Genomic DNA, 22324 nt, shown 5'->3' with positions numbered 1-22324 from the left:
CGGAATACAACGTGCAGTGCAGAATATTACATTTTACATGCAGTTTTCATCCCGGCCGCTAGATGTCGCGGTCAGATAGACGGGATCTAATCACAGCCGGTCCGGTCCGGCCGGATACGGAAACACGGCGGCGTCGCATGCGTGCATATGGTGTATTGTGTGCGACGAATTCATCAGACCAGATTGTTTTGGAGAAGGCGGGCTGTGCATCAGCGGATGGTGCTGATTAATAAATAGAATAGACACCGTGTTTTGATTGACAGCGATAGCGACGGACATAATAATGGAGAGATTTGTTCGAACGAATCCCCCGACGGTAAATAAATCAAAGCTAGGAAACATTACAGCTGCTGAAAGAGCTAAATCGTATGCAGAATTGCATGAGGATGGAGGCAAGCTCTTTTGCACAAGTTGCAATAAAGTAATTGATCACCGACAAAATTCTACAATCAAAGATCACTTGTCTTCCAGTCAACATTTGAAGAGAAAAAAAGCAACTCCTGCGGACGTCGCTTTAAAAAGACAGAAAACTATCACAACAACTATCACTAAAACCGCGGCTGCTGAGGAAAGAGAAAAGGTAAGCTGTTGTATTGTAATTTTTTAAAGCAATGTATTCTTGACTTTACTGCGCCTTACTTTACCAACAGTTCTCAACCTGTGGGTCGGGACCCCCAATTATTTTGAGGGGGTCACCAGATGACAGTAAAGTGACACTTTTAAAGGTATTATGACATTATTTTTAACATAATTTTAACAACATTAAAAGTCTTGGCCATGGTCCTTCAAACGTGTCTAAAAAGTTTGAACTTTTTTTGAACACTACAGTATTTCTTGCCAGGAGTTTTTGTCTGTATGTAATATGCATCCTGAGAAGGCATAGAAAAATACATTATTTTAGCCTGTAGATGTCGGTAATTCCCCCTTTCCTGTCAATCACTACCCAGCTCCGCCCCCCCCACCCCTCAAGCCCTCCATACCTCTCCGCCCCCCTCAGAGAAAGGGACTGTTCTTTTTTTTTTCCTTTACAAGTTCACAGCATCTCAGCCATAGCAACGCTGCCAGTGCCAACGCACGCAACTTCTTCTCCTTTTATAACTATTTGTTTATAGTTTATATAAAATGTTATTTATAATAAGACTATCACTGCATGTATGTACTGAGGGGATGGACAACAACATGTATTCTCTGCTGCAAAAGGAGAGGAGACTGGAGCAACACGGACATTTAGAGCCTTTTATTAAGGTGCTGAGTATACAAAACGACTAACGTTTCGACCGCAAGGTCGAAACGTAAAAGGCTCAAAATGTCCGTGTTGCTCCAGTCTCCTCTCCTTTTGCAACTTTGATGTCCCTGCACCTGTGAAGCACCGGATCAGCCGTTTTAGGCTTGAGGCGCGTTGGTAGACTCCCTTTGTAACATGTATTCTCTATTCAACGTCATCGTACGAGCAACAGTTGGTAAACAAATAAGGCACGTTCGGAAATACCGCACCGGAGCGCACTCGCCTATTAGTTTGCATTGCACAGTGCCAGTGGGCTTAGTGCGCTATTTCCGAACGTGCCTATGAAACTCCTGCAATATCTCACCCCACGACCACGTCGACATAAACTTGTGTAATGTCATCGTCATCGATATCATACTCAATGACTATAGCCTATCATTATTCGCCATACTTTTAACGTGGATTATATCACACGAGCGTTGGCTGCGCGTTGCTATTCCACTGTATCGCATTACAAGAACAATAATGAGCACATGCAATCTACAACAGCTGGTGCACGCCACGAATCAAAGATTAATAATAGTCAAACACACAGCTAATGCGGGTAGTGGCAGTGATTGACTATAAATTAAAAGTAGGCTACCATGAAGCATTTCGGAGTGCTGCAGGCGATTGATTTTTTATTGTGAGTCCACTCAAATAGTACTGCACAACAATTTAACACAAATCATTGCAGTATAAATACTTATAGTTGGGATTGGGACACGAATGCTTGGTATTGCTCCTGGGTTCATAAAAAGTTTGGTTGCAAATCCACTCTGAACTTGTCCGAGATTTGAAAAACTTTCTGGGGTGAAATGATGTGCGCACACCAAGAGTCCCTTCTTTGACAACTTGGTTGGAACGTTACCGTCAAAAATAAAATGCATCCACCTAGAGCGTGAATCTTCATCTAGGCCAGTTGGTGGAAAGTGCAAGGACTTGTGTTGATTGACACAGCCGACAACGGAGCAGATTGCTTTTTCTCTAGAAGCCATTATTATTATTATTATACTGAAACAAAGTCGCGGACAGAATGAGGAAGAAGAGAGGAGAGCAGGTGGAGGAGAGGAGAGGGGCGGGGATGAGGAGGAGGGGGGCGGGTAGTAGAATTGGTAGACAGGGAGCAGAGGAGAGGGGGCGGGGTTTAGCGTTACATTACGTAGGCCTCCGCCGTCCAAGCCACGAGTCATATTTGCATAATTATTCACAAAAGTCCAGACAGCGGAGAATACACTGAATGTTCAAATTTGTTTTTTTTTTGGTGAAATTGATGTCAAGAAAAGCCAAAGAACACAAAATATCTACAAAAATGTGTTTTAAATGTCACAATCCCTTTAATACCTAAAAAAAGGCCTCATCCTACAATTCCAAGTGGGTGGCGGGTCCCCAGTTCAAATATGATTATCTTTGGGGGTCACAGCCTGAAAAGGTTGAGAACCACTGCTATAGGCTATACAAAATACAGTCAGTAGTTTATGTCACTTCAACTTCCCTGGTGTGTGTGTTGTGTGTGTGTGTGTGTGTGTGTGTGTGTGTGTGTGTGTGTGTGTGTGTGTGTGAGTGTGTGAGTGAGAAAGTCAGTACAACTTCTCTGGTTCTGTGTGAGAGAGAAAGTCAGTGTTTATTGTTAGATATATTTACAGTGCATTTGATAAATAATGTTCTTTAAATTACTTATTTACTGTACATGTTTTTATTGCTACTAGTATTGATTATGTCTAGGGTACTGTATATTGTCATTAAATATGTCATTAAATGTCTATGTATTAAATACACAGGACCACAATACTTTTACTTTGTACCACTGTACTATTTGAAAACTGTTAGTTATCTGTTACGGACCACGGTCCTTTTGATTATTTGTTATTTGTTTAAGTATAATTATTATTTATGGTGGCTATTTAATTAGCATAATAATTATAAGTTGTTACTTGTTATTATGTGTATGGCAGGTAACAAACTGTATCTCTCCTACTGCAGTACTCAAGTGAATTGACAGACACGGCTCTGAGTGACAGGTCCCTGATTGGACCTGCCCCTCTGTTCCTTATTGGTTCTCCCTGGCAACACCAGCTTCCTGTTGGCTGGCCACTCTTCCTGTCTCTGTATAAAAGCTCAGTTGAACTTGGCCTTCAGGAGGGGACGACAGCATTCTGCAGCAGAGACTCGATCCCTCTAGTCCTCTCTCGTGCCTGCCTTATTATTATCCTTAGTATTGTTTGTTCTTGTTCATAATGCCGTAAGTTAATTTGCCTATTTGCCAACTGTATTCTTTATTTCGTTTTGAACCTGTAAACCTAATTATTTAAGTCTTGTTAAATAAGAAGCCCGGTCCCTACCAAACACCATGTAGGAGTGCCAGGTACATTTTCTTTCGTTCGTTTATTGTAATTTTGGTTAGTTAGGGTAGTTAGGGAATTAGAATTATTACTTTGTTTAAATCATTTGTTAGGGCCTTAGTTAGGGGTAAACCTTTGTTTTTTTAGATATATTCGTTTTGTTAGCATAGGACCTGCACTCCGAAGCCAAAGGTGTGAATTGTGAACAAGAAAATGTACAAAAATGTCTCTGCTGTGGACTAAAAAGAACGACGACCAATACATTGAAGTTATTTTCATCCTGTCTCCTCTCGCATTATGTTATTTGCCTTCACCCTAGACGAAGGTGCGTAACATAATATTCAATACATAAAAATGATGTACAATTAATCAATGTATTGTGTTTTACATTCTGTTTTGGCAGGTTTGCACTGAATGGATCAAGGCTTGTACAGCAACAAACACACCACTGTCCAGATCTGACAATCCCATGATGAGAAGTTTCTTGCGCAACAGAGTAGTGAATGGGGGAGCCATCCCTGGCCATACACAACTACAAGAGAGGTATCTACCAGAGGTATACAAGGTGGAGAAAGATGTCATCAAAGACCTCATCAAAGACATGCCTGTCTCTGTCATGTTTGATGAAACGCCTGATGCAGAAGGACGCTGCGTGCTCAACATAATGGTGTCTCCTCTCGTCAAGGATGAATCTGGTAAAATCCGCAGCTACCTGGTTGACACTGTTTTCCTAGACAAATGCAATCATTCTACAGTGGCAATTGCAGCAGTCAATGCTCTAAATGACTTTGGAGTGAAACAAGAGGATGTGATTTCTTTTGATACCGACAATGCTGCATATATGCTTAAAGCTTACAAGAGTGCCCTCAAAGCCCTGTTTCCCAATTCCATCCATGTGACATGCCTAGCACATATCATGAATCTGATTGGAGAAGCTTTCAGGAAGCCTTTTGCGGAGGTGAACACCTTCATGAGATATTTCTCACAGGTATTTTACATGGCAGGTGCAAGGAAGAGGAGATACCTGAGCTTTCTCAGAACCTCAGACACAACATCAAGAATGGCTCCAAACCCTTGTGGCACAAGATGGAACTCATGGTACAGGGCAGCAGCTTACCATGCAGAACACTTTGCCTTGTACAAGTCCTTTATCAAAGAGGAGATGGAGACCTGCAAGCTGTCTGCCCCCAACTCACTGGAGCAACTGTATGTCATTACACAAGATGAAGATCTCTCTATGACACTGCAGATACACCTCAACATCATTGTTGAAAAGTCAAAGGTGCTTCTCCAGCTTTGTGACCTGTTTGAAAGCAACAGGCCTGTCACAATGAAGGTTTTTGACATATGGGAAGATCTGCAGGTCACATTTGCAACCAACAAAGAGCTAAAGGTGGAATCATGTGATCACTTCTTTGGTCCAAATGTCCCTTATGCCAGGAAGAAGGAGACCCTGGCCATATTTGAACAGGCCTACCAACTTGCAGAAGAGAAGTTGTCTAAGTACATGGATGGTGCCCAGCCGGCCATGCAGTTCTTAACCCATTCTGACCTGAGATCAGATTCATACGAGGTTTCCACTGGACACACACTAGGTCTGATTAACCCATTCTGACCTGAGATCAGATTCTAAAGATGTCAGTAGTTCTTCGATTTTTCAAAAATAGCAGACCTACAAGCTCGTAGCGCGCCACTCAGTGGCGCGCTATGAGCTTGTAGATCTGCTCTTTTTCAATAGCTAAAGCATAACATAGTGCTAACACCAAAATGGGTGCCCGCCCAGAATGGGTTAAAGGGGGAGTGTCCCGGCCCGAGATTAACATTGCTGATAAGGTACATCACGTGGTCTGAATGAAAACAGTTTCAAACGACACGTGACTATATCTCAGGCTCTGACGTGACCTAGCATCTAGCCGAGCTGAGTGGCTAGCGCACTAAAGGCTAATAGTTTTGAGGTAACCTTTTGCGTCATACTAGGTGAAAGTATAATAAATAAAATAAAATTATTGCTCGAAAATCTTCCTTACAATGACATTGAGTTGTTGCACTGAACTGAACTGAACTGTTGCATAATCGCAATTTCGCGTGACTAGTCCGTCTGAAGCCCACCACACACCGGCTGCGAAGTCCCCCGTGTGTGCGAGAGAGAGAGAGAGATGCGTCCCTCTCTCTCTCTCTCTCTCTCTCTCTCTCTCTCTCACACACACACACACACGCAGAAACACACACACACACACACACACACAACATTGTTTGAACATGTGAAATGTTTCTTTATGCATAATGAATTAATGAGAATCGCGGGCCGCGGTAAGCCTTGAACTCTGGCCGGACACAAGGCACTTCAGAACGGGGAGATTGCGAGAGGAGGTGGGGGTGGTTTTGGGTTTTTTTTTCTCTCCCTCCGTATATCTCTCTCTCTCTCTCTTTAGAGGGTCTCAGAGGGAGACAACTCACCGAGTCCGAAAACTGTATTAAATTAATAGTTTGTACTATTGTAGAACTGTAACAAGCACAAAAACTATTCAATACAGTATTAAAATGTCTGCTTTGTTTGTTAATGTTTACAGATTTGCTCACGATTTATTGAAATTGAAAACGTGTTTACAGTACTTACAGTGTTTGCATAATCATTCAGGCTACAGGAATGTTTTAGCCAATAGCCACAGGTGTGAAACAGTTAGTCGCACCGTCATTGTTCTGATTGTGAGGGGGGTATTTTTATGTCTATACTCTACTTTACTTGTCCTAGATTCTAAGCCATGAAAAGATTCTGCATTCTTTTCCATTCTGCCCTCTCCCTCCGCTCATTCTGTAGCTCCAGAATGAGCAGAGGGAGAGGGCGCATTATGGGGCTAGCAGGCTAGTCTGCCCTACCAGAACAGCGGTTGTTTTTTAATGGTATAGTCACCCGCGGTCACAGTCTTAAAAATAAAAATATTTTCTCTAAAACTGCTTGGTAGGGCTATAGCTGGGAAAGCCTCCACTTCATTCAGTAGAGCATTAGACGTAACGAGCTGTCACTCATTCATTCATGCAGCCCCATGTTGCAAACACAAGGAAGGAAGGAACCTTCACTGCCTGCCCTGCAGCAGGCCAGCTAGTCTCTCTCTCTCTCTCTCACACACACACACACACACACACCGCGTCTCGCCGTCTTGCAGTTGCAATGGATGACGGATAGAGCCGATGCTCTTCTTGGTAAATAATAAACACAACTCTTCGCGTTCACAACAGCTATACACACAGGCTAAAACATACCGATAGAATCAACTTGGTGTGTGTGTGTGTGTGTGTGTGTGTGTGTGTGAGAGAGAGAGAGAGAGAGAGAGACCGCCCCTATATCGGTGTGTGTGTGTGTGTGTGTGTGTGAGAGAGAGAGAGAGAGAGAGAGTGTGTGTGTGTGTGTGAGAGAGAGAGAGAGAGAGAGAGGGGTGGACTCAGGTTAGGCCGGCGCAGTTTTGCTAGAGTAGTCACAGGCAGTGGTAACGTTACGTGAAGCTCCAGGGCTCCGTGAGCCCTGTTCAGCACTTAGCCGGCTGAGGGCGTGTCAGCGGGGGGGAGACAGATAGACAAGATAGGTACGATGGAACCCGTCACGCGAAATTGCGATTATGCAACAGTTTTCCCTAAAACTTACACGTCAACTCAATATCATTCTAACGAAGATTTTAGAGCAAAAAAATATTTTTTCCACCAAACTTTTACCCAGCTATGAAGCTAAAAGTGACCTCAAAACCACTAGCATGAGTTGATAGCCACCAGGAACGCTAACTCGCAGAGCCCAGAGCCGCTCTGCCATTTAGCCCAGATACAAGATCAATTTCATTGGTCAAATTGAGCTGGCCCGACCTGACGTCACAATCTAGATGCTAGTTTTAATAGCCTTAATAGCTTCCAGAGGGGCGTGTCAGTCCAGCTTTAAGAGATTGCAGGGTTTTCAATCCCAGATGTGTCATCTTGTTCAGCGAGGTTCAGGATCTGAGCAGCATCCCTGGTTTCCAAGATATACCTAAGGAAGAAATCCACCTCTACTTCACAAAGTTTGGCCCAGCTGCAGTCAAGGCCTCAGTCTTTGGAGTGATTGACACAGATCTATTCTGGGACAGCATGCAAGAGCCACTACCTCAGCTGTCCAGGTTGGCAAAGAGGTACAAGGACTGTGTCACTAACTCGGCAGATGTGGAAAGGTCAAATAGCATTTACAAACTGGTGCTATCATCGAGGAGACGCTCACTGTCTGAGCCCAACATCAAAGCACTGGTGTTCCTGTACTTTAATTTGAAAGTGCAGTCTCTGGAGTGTGCTCCTGACTCAGATAGTGAGCAGGATGCTGATGAAATGCTGTAATGGCATCTGGCTCAAACTGAGGGATGGGTAGACTGTTGTGTTAAGTTGTATCGTATCTCAGATTTTTTTTTTGTGTTTAAAAAAAGAAAAGAAACTGTGATATATATATAGTATATAAGTGCCAGCAGGTTTTTAGTTTTACTGTATCCAAATTCATTACAGTACAGCACCCATAGTTTGGTGACACGTTTGCACTTTTTATGTCAGCATTTCATTGTTGTAACTGCATGTTACTTAATTGTTTACATTTATTATCTGACTGCTGTATGCAGTAATGTTTACTCTGTGTCCTGTTCTGTGCTGCACAGTAGGCTACAATATTGTTATTTTCTGGTTTTACCAGTGTTCAGGGAATGAGAAAGAGAAAGCACTGCTGCATTTATTACAATCAAAGTGCCAGCAGGTTTTTTTGTTTTACTGTTTTCAAACTCATAACAGTATGTTTCTAACTTAGAATGACTGCAAACTTACTGCAAATAAATCTGCCCAAGAGGGACAAAGAACATTTTTCTGTTGATTATTTTATTTTATTAATGTTTCACAGTGTTTTGGTATTGCAATTGATTTCATAAGATAATTTTTACTTCATTATTACATGAAAAAAATTGCTTTATACCTGGTAATTTCAGGTTGTTTTTTAATGCCCGCGGAATATTTACTTTAAGCCGCGGAATATTAACGATAAGCCACGGAATCAAGAATTGCTCTCCGCGGAATCAAGAATTGCTCTCTGCGGAATCTAGACTTTTTCTCCGCGTTTTCCTGGGGGGACTAATTTGAGATACAGTGGCATGTTTGGATAAAGAAAATATTAAATATGCACTCTCAGTGTCTTGTCTGTCACATCACATGCAAAAGCAGAGCAGTTTATGTGGCCACCAAGGTGGTGTTAAATTGAAGAATTTCTTAACGGAAATGAATCGATTAACTATCAACATCCCTACCTGCAATCCAGTTCATCCTGAATTGGGACAATGAAGAGGGTGTGTCGGCCATTGTTTGTAACATTCTTCAGAAAACTTCCAGTATAGCCCACATCCTCTCCAATAACCTGGACAAGCTTCCTCTGCCCATGACCACCTAAATACAAAAAATAAATATCACTGGTATTTATTTTGAGAAATTTATAAAACATTTGGTAGCAGACATAGAACTACCATCATTAAATTATTTAAAATAATTGACATTACAGAAGAAACACTGATATAACTACAGACTGAATTAATCGTAACATAAGTTACGATTGGTTGTAAGAAATAAATGCATTAATATATTCAATACAGTACAAGTCCAGTAGGATTACCTGTCGCTTTGTGGCAAAGCCATGCTCCATTCAGCTGTGCCAATTTGGAGAACTGAAACTCCAGTAGAGCAACGATCTAAAACAGGTTTAACATAAAAAATAAAAAACAGTGTTTAGGGTCATCCACAGTTCCACACAGACTATAAATATAACTCAATGATCAGAGCAGCAACAATGACAACACGACGCCATGTAAAGGTTGATAGATTTTGATTACTGGACATCATGGTTACCTCATCGTGGGTCGCATCCTCTGTCACCTGGGCGCTTCTTAGCTCGGACACCTCCCTGCCTCAAATATGCAAAAGAACTGTACAAAGGGAAAGCAGTGTAATCAATATTAAAATCCCAATAAGCTTTATTTTGGTACTCTAAACAGAGGGACATAGCAGAAGCTCTGAGACAACAATGCTACACATTGCAGCAGCAGTAGAGAATAGATAACAATTTTAATGTTCAAAAGACATCATTTACCAAGTCAACTCAGCAGAGTAATGATTCAGATAAAGAATAGACTCATATTTTACAGCTATAATTAATTGCAGTAATATGTGGGGCAGGCAGCAAATACCTTTGCAGTGACTGACCAACAGTTGGCAGTGTTGGTGCAGTGTGCCTACTGCTGCCATAGGTGACAGTGGTGGCAGTCACAGCTGGGGCAGAAGGGCCGGGCCGGCCGGCACTGGCGGTCACAGCGGGTGCAGTGTGCCTACTGGGGCTGACATATGGTGGGGGGCCAGGTTGTCCTCGTCCCCTTCCTCTTCCCGAGTAGTAGCGCAGGAAATCCATGTCATTTAATTCCTCCTGCAAGAACAATTGATGAGCTTCTAACATGAATAGAACACAACAATGACACAAATTACACCTAATTAGGGTCAGTTTTGTACTATAGAAAAAGAGTTAACAAAAAGGGCAGAAACCCATAGAAATATGCCACAAAGCATATACACTATGTTAGGTCTGGTCCATAGCTCTGATTTTTATTTTATAGAATACATTGAATGAAAACTTGGCTAACAGTGCGTGCACGCAATGAATGGGGCCTGCACAATGTCTGAAACCAGAAAATGGCCGCCACTGCCATGCTAGTGAAGACCTTAGAGTATATATACTGTATACTCTAAGGTGAAGACACACAACTTTGAAAGGAGCAGCTAATGTTGTCAAGGTTGGTTACACACCGGCATTCCGACGCATCGCCATTCCGATCATTGACTTCTATTGATCGGAATGGCGGGGTTTCTCCCCTTTGGTTAAGACCCCGCCACTCCGACGATTAAACACATCGCTATTCCGAACCCTATTGATCGGAATGGCGGGGTTTCTCCACTTTGGGAAAGACCCCGCCACTCCGACCCCCCCCCCCCCCCCCCCGCCTCCGATAGGTACATCAATCCAGCCCCCCCACCACCCCACTCCGTGCATGTGCGTGTGCGTTTTTTCCGTACGGTCGAGATGTCTGTCTGACGGACAGACTCTATCTCTATTATTATTATTATTATTATTATTATTATTATTATTATACTGATGACAGAGTATGATTGCCGGACAGCGAGTCTTCTTCAATGATCGATAAGATATTATATAGCCTGCATGCTGCGTAACCTCAAAGCAGTCACGTAGGCCTACGTGTTGCCCTGCAGTGGGAATATTAAAATGCAATAATATAATGCTTGTCACAAATATTGTATTATAAACATTGTCATCATCATCATCATCATTGTTGTCATCATCTTATTATTATTTGTTGTTGTTGTTATATAGGCCTAGGCTATGATTCTTGTTATTGTTGTTATTTTCAATCTTCCTTGTGAATAGGCTACTAATCCAATAATATTTTCATGTTATCTTACTTGTGAGTAGTATCTAATGCGCAGCCTTAAGCCTATCTTCCACACCCAAAAGTTCGCTTAGAAGGTCCGGATCAGAGACCAAAATGTTTAAATATGTTGCATTTTGGTCCGTTTAGTTCACACAGGACTTTGAACCAAATATATGTGAACAAATTGATCGATACTGACAGAATATGCTATTTCTATGGAAAATTACTTCACTGCCAAACACACACACATGCACACACACACACACACACACACACACACACACAGAGTGCGAACCCGGTCTCTCTTTTTGTCGACAGGCCGGCAGTAGGTTGTGAAGTTGGCTGGGGTCAAGGGTCAAGGGCCAGTGATTTCACAGGGCAATCCTCAACAGAGGAGAGGCCGCCTCCCCAGCAGATGATGCAGTCTTCAAAGTATGAGGAAAAGGTCCCCAGAATGCAGACCGGGCGATCCCAGAAGAATGAATATGGGCAGTGGGGTCGCAAGAGATATAATGCTTACCCAAGGCGTTATGAGTTTCTTTCAAGAGAGCATGTCCAGAAGAATGAATATGGGCATGTTTACATTCAAGAGAGCATGTACAGAAGAAGGACGTTCTGGCCAGACACAGATCTGATAGCTGACCACATGTCAACAGGACCAGTACCTCACCCCAGGAGAAGATTCAAAGGCGGCGAGGCCAGGGCGGACTGCAGGAAGGGGGACTTTTGAAGTTCCACATGGCCCACTGATATATCAGGGAAGACGGCGGTTTAGTGGTGATGGATGTCATTACCGTGATGAGAACTTTGGTGTTGTTCGCCAAAGTGTTTTTTGTATAAATCTATTGTAAAGTTTGTATGGTCAAGTTTATATGGGTACTGTGAGAAGATATTTTATACTCATTTGGATAAAAAGAAAGGAAACAGCTGACTTGCATGTTGTCCTCCTTATCAGTGAACTGTCTGGCTGACCTAGTGACCTCCCTTGGTTTGGAGATTAGCAGCCACCCCTTTCCCCCCCACTAGTTTCACCCCATGTTGGATGTTGAAGGCAGACACTATGAGTTCATTTTATTGTGTGTTGTTTTTGTTTTCACCTCTGAAACTGATATAATGATTATTAACTGTTTTGTTTTTAATAGTTTACAAATTGAATTGAAAAAGGGATGATTGTTTTCGCCTCCCTATTAACTAAGTAGAAGTTTGATTGCAGGTTGCTCATGTGATCATATGACAACATGAGGTGTAAACCTAAAGTAAAAATACTAAAGTAAAAATACAAGTTTTAATATAAAGTAGGGATGATGTTATTTTAGCCTCCCTGGATTCTTAGAGACAGTATTGTGTTTTGATTTAGTTTTCATGCTAAAATGTAATGTTTGTAGGAGGTGTGTTTGTAAAGGACATGGTAAAAGGTCCTTAGATCTCTTTAGTTGATAAGTAAAGGCCCATAAATAAATAGGTGTTGGCATAAGAATGTGTGTCTGTTTTTCCCTCACTAAGCCATAGTGAGTTATTTGGCGCCAGCCATCTTCCAAAAATATCAAAGCATGGTAAAAAAAAAGCAAGAAAACAAACAAAGGTTACCTCCCCCTCAGGACCATACAGTATAAAACCCCTCAGGGCAGAGGGTTCAGGGTTCCAGTCTTCAGTCCGGAGGGGATAGGAGAGGTACCAGATCACAGAGGATGCTCTAAGCTTTTCAAAGAAAGTAGATAGCCCAGTTTTAGAAACTTAGTAGTAATTTGCTGAATATCTCCAGTTTTGCTAAACGACTTTATATTTTACTTTATTTTTTGGATTATATCATTTTTGTGTGCAACTACAACTGTATAATAAATCTTCACATTTTTGGAAAATCAACACCCTGGTCTTGTATCCGTCTATTTTTGGTGAGTATACTGTTGTAACTAATATTGAATTATGTTTCCAGGGTATAAGTATGCAGTATTGGGTGAGCGATGTGTCAGTTGCCTCAATTGCCATGCACAGTCAGGACAAATAGAAGAAATCTACTAAAGTTTGCATTTCAACCCAACTCATGTCACAGGCGAGACGCTATGACCTCTGTGTTCAACGGCCAGACTCCTCAGGCGAAGCGCTGAGGGGCCTGAGGCCTGGGCCTTAATAACAGAGGCCGCACTATCCTTTAGGCGAGACGCTGGGGGTATAGGGCGGTGCTCTCTTTTCATCAGCAGTTCAATAGATACTGTAGAGTCCTGGGAGCTGAATCCACTATATAAATATACCTGGAACTCAGCTTCATCGTACTATAACAGACAGAAAGAGTGACCGACCGAACTTGAACCGGCAAAAGGGGGACAGAATTGTCAGGTACACTCAGACTGTCTAACACTTTTAGGACTGATTCTAATGGAAAAAAGAAGGACACGATTTGAACTCTCTCTCACTCTAACAGATCACAGACACGCACTGCCCAGCTCGCTTTAAAGCCCATGACTAGAGAGAGACTTATTGCATAGCCCACTGTGGTAGAATAGTGAAGTGCATCGCTCCTTTGCAGGACTTGTCGACAACCATACAAACGTTTTTGAACAACGCTTATATATCCACCCATGGTGCAGACCACAAGACGTGAATGTAGCTGCATTCTGCAATGCATTATACGGCATAACTTTGCGCGGCGGCGCATACTAAAAAAAAAAGCTAACATTCGAATCTGTACATATATACCGGTAGGCCTATGTGTCGATAGCTTGTAAATCTGTTATTTTTTCCAGCATGTTAACTTAAAACATTGAAATGTGCTGGCTTGTAGAGGGTACTGTATGAATAAGCAAAATTCGTTACTTAGTAGGAACGAACAAACCAACAGCCATGCAGCTTAAAGCTGCTCAGAGAGGAATCTCAACATAAGTGGATTTCATAATGTGCAGTATAGGCCTACATGTGTCATAATAATTAGTAAATCAGTGTACACAATCTGAAGAAAACCTGGAGACTGACATTCAGTATAGGTTAATAAAGATCAAATATATGGACTGTACAGTGCAGTACACATTGATGATAGCGGACACCATTAATCTTAACCTAGATATACCTTCAGAACCACTTCAAGAAATACAGTTTGTCAGACACCAAATTAATTTACAGATTGGACTCAAAAGCAGGCAGACAGGTAACTGGTTTTGACAGTGTTTATTAACAAGCTTGGGGGGAGGGGGGGAAGTGAGGCCGCCCCCCCCCCCCCCCCCCCCCCTCCCCCCAAGCAAAGGGACCAGGCAGAGACGTCGTCGAAGAGGATAGCGTGGGTCAGGGTTCCGGGGAGGCAGTCGGTAAATCGTCAAGTCCACCCAGCTAGCTAGTCATGGCGCGCCGCCTGCGGGAGGCGGTCGCCGCGCGCCGCCGATCGTGTCCTCCGCCGGGCGCGTCGCACGATGTGGCCGCGTCGTTCTTGATCAGCGTGTGCCGTGCGCGCCGACGCGCGTGTAGCCGGCGCCCCGCTTCTCTGCCGCGACTCGAACGTCAGCTACCGAAGGCAGCAGCAGGACAGCGTGGAGCTGTCTTATGACACCCCCCCCCCCCTCCCATATTGCGACGCCGCACCCCTCCTCCCCCATGCTCACCTCCCTCCCACATATTTATAGAAACATAATAAAGCAGCAAATGTATACTTAATTTTGTTTCTTTATTAGGAAAAAAAAGGTTACAATGAAATAATTTAGGCACATAGAAAATATATGTAAACAACCAAGTTTAGAATACAAGAAAACAGTCATACCATTCAAACACTTTAACCATCATTGTTGGCTCACGAGCTTGTAGATTTGCTATTTTTGAAAAATCGTGAAAATGTGGCCCAAACACAGTGAACGTTTTAACTAAAAACTGCAAGGATTTAGAAGACATTTTGTGGAATCAGTTCTCAAGTTTAATTTCTATAAAACACCAAGTCTATTCTGTGTGGAGTTAGTTATGTAGCGTAGGCCCAGTAATGTTGCAAAAACAGTTACACAGCAATAAACAGAACACACAATCGAGATTCACCTTTTGAGCAAGAAATAGTGCAGCATACATTCAAGAGTCCATTTGGAAAACCCTATAGCGGTGGGTTTGAACCCTTTTCATGCCAAAGTTATTCAGCATTTGAGCCACGGACCACCGTTTGATGAGCTGCCTGCCATGCCTGTCCGTTTCCTTCCTTTATGAAGCCTGACTGGTGGTGGCCGCCAGCAGAAGTTCCAAAATGCACCCTGTCCAACGTCTCCGGCTCTCAGACCCCAGGTCCCTGTCACTGAAGTCCAAGATCCAGTGGTTTTAGCCACTTTAACCATTATTTAAAAAGCTGTAAGCTGTTGAAAACGAGTTTGCTCATTTTGAAACATCGTGAAAATGTGGCACAAATCTGTAAATATATATTCTTTTGCTGCAAACGTTTTAACTAAAATCTGTGAGGATTTAGAAGACATATCAGTTCTCAAGTTTAAGTGCTTAAGTCTTTAAAACACCAATTCTCTTCTGAGTGGAGTCAGGAGTTTCTGAGCGTAGCAATGTGTGTATGTCCCCGTGTCTGTATGTCCGAGCACGGAAAGCTGGGTGCGTTCCTTGAGGTCTGGATGTTGCATATAGTAGAGGGTCAGGGAAACCCGACTGGTGGTAGAGCAGAGGTTGCATTTGAAGTCGATAGGTCTTCCTCCAGCGAAAGCTCGTCTGAAATCACAGAATTAATTAAATAAATTATTTTCACCTTAATCATTTCTCTGGCTTGTGATCCATGACTTAACAGTTGCCCTGTGGGTAAAACCCAGCCATTTTCTAATTTCTATTCCTGTGCTAAAATGTGACATGTGACAAAATGTGAAAATGTTCTTACCATTATTATTATCCATCACCATCATCTCCACGTGACCTCCTCATCTGTAATTTGAACAAAATCAAATACAAAATTGATATGGATTGCATTTGTATAGGGCTCACAACACGTGAGCTTGTAGATCGACTATTTTAAACATTATTTTAAAAGCTGTTAGCTGTTGAAAAATAGCAGATCTACAAGCTCATCTCCCTTCTACACCTCAGTCATTTAAAATGTCATGATGGTAACAAATTAACAATGGTACACATTTCAAACTTGAGGCAAGAGAGCTTGTAGATCGGCTATTTTCAGCAGGATCCAAAGGCCAATATATACAGACGTTACACAAAATATATGGCTTAACCTTGTTATGTAGCTGCTGTTGTTGTTGTTGCCATGATGTAACTGGAGTAGAAACCAGGTCAGGGTGGTAGAGAACGCAGGGTTCCAGTCCTGAGAAGTTTAGACAAAGACAAAGATACAAAATTGAAATTTGTTTTCAGTAAAAAACGTTCAGTTGTTTCAAAAAGTAATTACTTAATTCAGTGGTTCCCACCAAATAACTGTTCAGACAGAGCAGAGACAGGGCAGTTTAATAAAGATTCAAATTAGCATTGATATTTAAGTCCACAGTCATCACAGTAGGCCTATACTTACTTTAGAAAATGCGTTTCATGGTGCAAGTTCAGGAACAAAGAATGACAAAAAATGTGATTTACAGCAAAAATGCTGTTTATGTAGCCTATACACAAGCAACGTATCAAATCTTATCCAATTCGAATAATTGTGGACTTTTATCAACATAAGAAGACGTTAGAAAAGAACATCATGATACATTATTATTGTTCGCTACTAAACCATTTTACTTCTGATGCTAGCTAGCTAGCTATAGCTACCGGATCGGATACACCGGTAATCTATTCCCTCTGCTAGCGTTAGGAAACGAAACGATTCTAACACGTGCAATTACACGACACACAGTATATATCAGATATAAAAATACACTGACCTTTCAACTGAATTTCTCCGGAGAAAAACTGTGTATAACTAATATAAGCATTTGTTGGGCAGTCGCACCGTCTTCTGCCTCCACCTTAGTGTCGAGTCAACAAAAACAACAACACTGCAATGCATGCCGGGTGAAGCCTTGGTCCCAGGCTTCACCATAGAGAGGGGGGGGCTTCACGGGTGAATTTGCTGCACGACCACAGTAAAGTGTTACAACTTACAATTACTATAGTCTGCAGGTACATATGACTATTAATCTGCTATTAATACAAATTAAAACGAAATATAGCTGCAAGAAGAAGTAGAAGAAGAATCCACTTATTTATATTCAATAATAGTAAAAAAAAAAAAACCCATAATAATCCTACAAAATATAATATTATTATTATTGATTTATTTTATACATAAGATGCACATCCTTGTCTGAGAGAGAGAGAGAGAGAGAGAGAGAGAGAGCGCAAAAGAAAGAGAGAAGAGAGGAAGAGAGGGGCGGGGGGGCAAGCCTCAGGACAGCGCCACGAGGGCTGTAAATGCACACTGTTGCGCAGAGGAATGAAAATCTAACTGAGGCGTGACCGTTTGTCGCGGGGACAGCGGGGGGAAGTCCAAGCCAGCCCGGGCGTGCTACGCTGTGAAGGCGACAGCGGGAGGCGGTAGCTAGCGGGGAAATGTTAGCTGGGCAATAGGGGATCAAAAAATGTTATAGCTAAACGGACAGAATTCTATTTTATTTGAATGATGAAACCCAGCTGCCATTAATAGTTGGAAATGGAAATGGAAATTGCGGAAATTGCGGAAATTGTAATTGCGGAAATTGCGGAAATGGTGGAAATGGAAATTGCGGAAATTGCGGAAATGCGGAAATGGAAATTGCGGAAATGGTAATTGCGGAAATGGTTGAAATGGAAATTGCGGAAATTGCGGAAATTGCGGAAATGGAAATTGAGGAAATTGCGGAAATGGAAATTGTGGAAATTGCGGAAATGGAAATTGCGGAAATGGTAATTGCGGAAAATTGCGGAAATTGCTCTTTACTTTACTAATAAAATGGTCGGATTAATAGGCCTATGCTTCGACAAAGGTGAGAATTGGCACGCGCGCGCGCACACATGTGCGCCTTTCCCTGTGCGTTGGCGGTGTTTAAATTCCGGAGGGGGGGGGGGTGATTGTGTAGCCTACGTTTCGGACGCCGTTTCGGAGGGTGGGGTGCTTGGTGGGGGCTGGGGGAGGCGTGGTTGTGTGTTGGGTCGGAATGGGGGTGCGTCGGAATGGGGGTGCGTCGGAATGGGGGGGTGTCGAAATGGGGGGGAGTCGGAACGGCGATGCGTCGGAATGCCGCTCTGTTCCCGTCAAGGTTTATCCAATCTAGTGTCTGTAGTGAAATTACTGTAAATGTAAAACCCATTTATCGCATAGAGGCTTTACACCGAAACTGGTGACTTGTGAATTCTGTGACCCACCTTGGTTGAGAACCGTCGCAGAGTTAAAGTAAACTAATATAGTTAAATTTCGAAGACAGGCACCGAGTAAATGGCTTTAGTTATTGGTTGGTGTACACAATATGGACATTGGTATTCACTAGTTCAGTTTGTTTGGAGATAATGTGCAGCCATGCTCCAGCAATGTGTTGCGTTATGCTCTAGTTTGCATTATACAGCGGGTATATACTCTATATAGCCTTAACGCATACATTAAAAAAGTGATAAGAACATGATATTGCTCACCTCTGTCCTCCCAGCCATGTTGTTGGAGAATAAGTTTAACTGTAGCAGGAACGCGGCGGTAAGTTGCTAACAAACAAGCTGCAATGATCAGAAGACGCGCCGAATATCCCGCCGAACTATTGAATGATGAGTTCCCCGCGCAGTCCTTCCGCGCATGCCAAATTTATGACGCGCGTGTGGCTGCCATTGGCTGAGCAGTCTGTCAATCAGTCATTGGCCGAATGGTCCCACCTCTATTTACATGATGTCACATCCTGGGAGGAGGAGGAGGAGGAGGGGGAGGAGGGGGAGGAGGAGTTAAATAAATCAATCCTTGTCCATGTGCTGCAAATGATGTTCAAACTCTACTAATTTGACCAATCTATTGAATACTAAAGTGGGCAATAGCAGGCCACATATATTGTTGTGTTAACAATGTTCATTATTTAATCTGCCATGGCCAGTGGTCGTTATATATCACCTGAATAGGCTTATCTTAAGACTTAAGACAAATAAATTATAGATTTTTTACTGATCTGTTAAATGCAGTATGTCAAGCTGGCATGCAGCTCCTCATATTGGACGTATTATATTTTGCCCACACATATTATTATTCATTCTTGCTAGATGTGCCACTTTTTCTGATCAACATTGTAACAGCCTTTTATTTATAAGGCATACATTTTACCCACTAGACTATAAAGTAGTGGTTCCCAAAGTGGGGTCCTTCAGGGGGTCCCCAGCTAAATGACAGTTGGTAACCAAATGGACCCTTAGGGGCTGTAACTCATAGAGTCACCATTTGTACACTAAAGAGTTAAATTGAATTTGATTTTACAATAATATACTTTAGGGGTCCCAGGGTTCCTGGCTGGTCATTTAATAGGGGACCGTAGCCTAATTCAGTTCAAACTGTAATAATGGTTAAATCACTGCTTGAGTTTGTGCTTTAAATGTACTGTAATTCTGCAAACTGTTAATAAATATTTCAATCAATCAATGGCGACAATATTTTTTAAAGCCTGAAAAAGCCTTTTGTTATGATGAATGCTGCAACTTATATGCATGTTTTCTGGGGAAGCTTTCAAAAGAGTCAACAAGTTGGAACATTTTTAAATACAAATACTACATTCAAGCTGTTAATGTTGGGATATGGCCCAACATTTCAATAATGGTGCATCCCTAGTTTTGGAATAAAGAGCCTCTTTATAAAAAGCAATCGGCCAAAATGTCGGTACATCCCTATATGTACACCTTGACACATTTCCAGAACTATGAATCAAACATGGGACCTACTGTTCCCCGTGCGGCCTCTCTACCCATTCAGCCATGTCCACCATTACAGTGAATGGGTTGCAGAACTTACAATAGTCAGTTCAACCGAGTCTTACAGAATGTCTGCTTCAATGCCCTTGTAGCCACAGCTGAAATCATTGCCTTGGAGTAAACAGCAGGCATGGCAGACCCTCCTCTGGGCTGGATTTTGAAGGTGCGTTTTACCATGTGGTAATACATAAATATCTGCGCACAATCGTATTATGAAAGCCTTATCGTCCCGTGTTGAACGCACACACATATGGAATACGACGTTGCTGAATATTTTAGCATTGTGGGAGTGTCCATATGTTAATTATTTTCACTTTGCGCAATTTGCTATTAAGCCCCTTGACCTGCGCATAACGATTAGACGTGGGTCTAGGCACCTCATAAACGCAAAAAGAAGATAAAGCAGTTTGATTTTACACTTGAGCGGCTCTGGGACGCTGCTGGAGTGTTGCCAAGTCTGTTTATTATAAGTGGCTTCTTTTTCTGTAAAGTTGCTTGTAAATATTGGTAGTTGTGGTTGCTTTTCTTGTTTCTAAAGGTTTCTCCTAATGTTGTGTAAACCAGTGATCCTCACACAGCACATTCCCATGTCAAGGATCCCCAGATGAATGCATTTGCCCAACTAAGGACGGCTAATACAAAAATGTAATTAAAATTTTACTTTTGAAAATAGCAGATCTACCAGCTCACAATGAATCACATTCATTCATTAAAACTATGAACTCTGACTGCAGGCGGATATATAATGATCATTATAACAATGTGCAAGAAAATATTTAAAAAGATGGAAGAACTTGTGGACAATCAAAATATGTTTTTTATTTTAATGTGGTGTCATTAAAATTAATCTGGATATAGCAGACTCACTATCTAGAAAATAAAAACATGGCACTTAATTTAAAATAGGTTACAGACCCCTGTTATATGCGCTTATTTTGGGATTCTTTTTATAGACCTATTTACTTGTTTCTATGAGACATGGCAACAGCGCAGCAAAAGACGCATCCACGGCTTTTATTTTTGAAATGTTGAGATTAGAAACGGCCATAATTATTTCATTTCTCAACCTTAAAAAAAAATAAAAACATCGCCATAATCCTTGGGAAGTGTGCTTTCATACGCTGTATCACACTCAATCCAAGTCTTCTTCAATAAAATGCTACGAGCGAAGACCATACGATCACGGCATACACCACGCATTCAACTCATTACTCATTTCAAATATAATATAATTATAATTTAAATTAATTTAAATATAATTTTACTGGTGTTTCTCAATAGAAACAACTTATTTTGAGGCATAAAGGTGACAGCATGCAGTGCAATAGGAATAATTAACCCAAATGTGACAAAGTCATATGTCATGTCTTCTATGGTGCCAGCCTGAAGAAATGTAATATAACGATCCCCAAAGTGCGCATTCCGTATGTCACATCAGCTGACTGGTAAAGAAAATAGTACGGACATGTTGATTGGGTAACTCTCAAACACGCCTTAAACACTCCCATGACTAATTCAAGGCCGTTTTGCGCACTCCACGGGGTGTCGAAAGCGCTTCTTAACATGCTTAAAATTGCAATATGACATACCCCAAGCCCCCAGCTCATATTACTGTAATCTTATATGTCATATCATATGACGTTCAAAATGGCACCCAGTTGAGTCCTCTCACCAAAATGTAGTGATGTCTCAAATTGCTGGTGACTACTCTGATCGGCAGCCTTCCACAACATCATAGAATTAACATCAGAGCAGAAAATCATCTTGGGTGATTTGAGCTCTTTCATAGCCTTTCATAGACCTCCCAGGAAGAGGATGGACAGTGAGCCCATGTTGTATTTATTTTATCTACCTGTTTCTATATATGGTGTTTGTGCATACACAAGTGAGTATACGTCTGCATGTGTATGCGTGCATGCATGTCATTGCATGATATGTAGCATACATCACAATTTGCAACATTTTTGAGGCATCTGAAGTTGTGACTTTCTTCTTTAATTTACTACAGAAGCAAGCATCTATTCATTTTACTGTACAATTACTTAACCACAATTGAACTGTTGAGCCTGTTAATTTCAGTACTTCCAGTTTCACAACTTGACTTATTGGGAACCACACCTTTATACATTTTACTTTTTAAAGTTCGTACCATGTATATAAAAGGAACAATTTATACCAGGTTAATTTTACTCCCATGTGAGCAGTGTGGCACAAACTTAAATGCCAAGTGCAGAAAACAAAATGGGTGTTGGGAGTACTGGTACCAAGTACAGGCAAGAAAAGATACCAAATATGTATGATAACTCTACCTAAACCCTCCATTACCTACCGTATAGTCTGGCAGTCAACAGGCTTGTCTTTTCTTTAAAGTTCACAGTGAAAACATGTGC

The sequence above is a fragment of the Protomyctophum bolini genome (genome assembly GCF_963924005.1).
Source record: "Protomyctophum bolini genome assembly, chromosome: 24".
NCBI classification, from domain to species: domain Eukaryota; kingdom Metazoa; phylum Chordata; class Actinopteri; order Myctophiformes; family Myctophidae; genus Protomyctophum; species Protomyctophum bolini.
Note: the sequence above shows the minus strand (reverse complement) of the source record.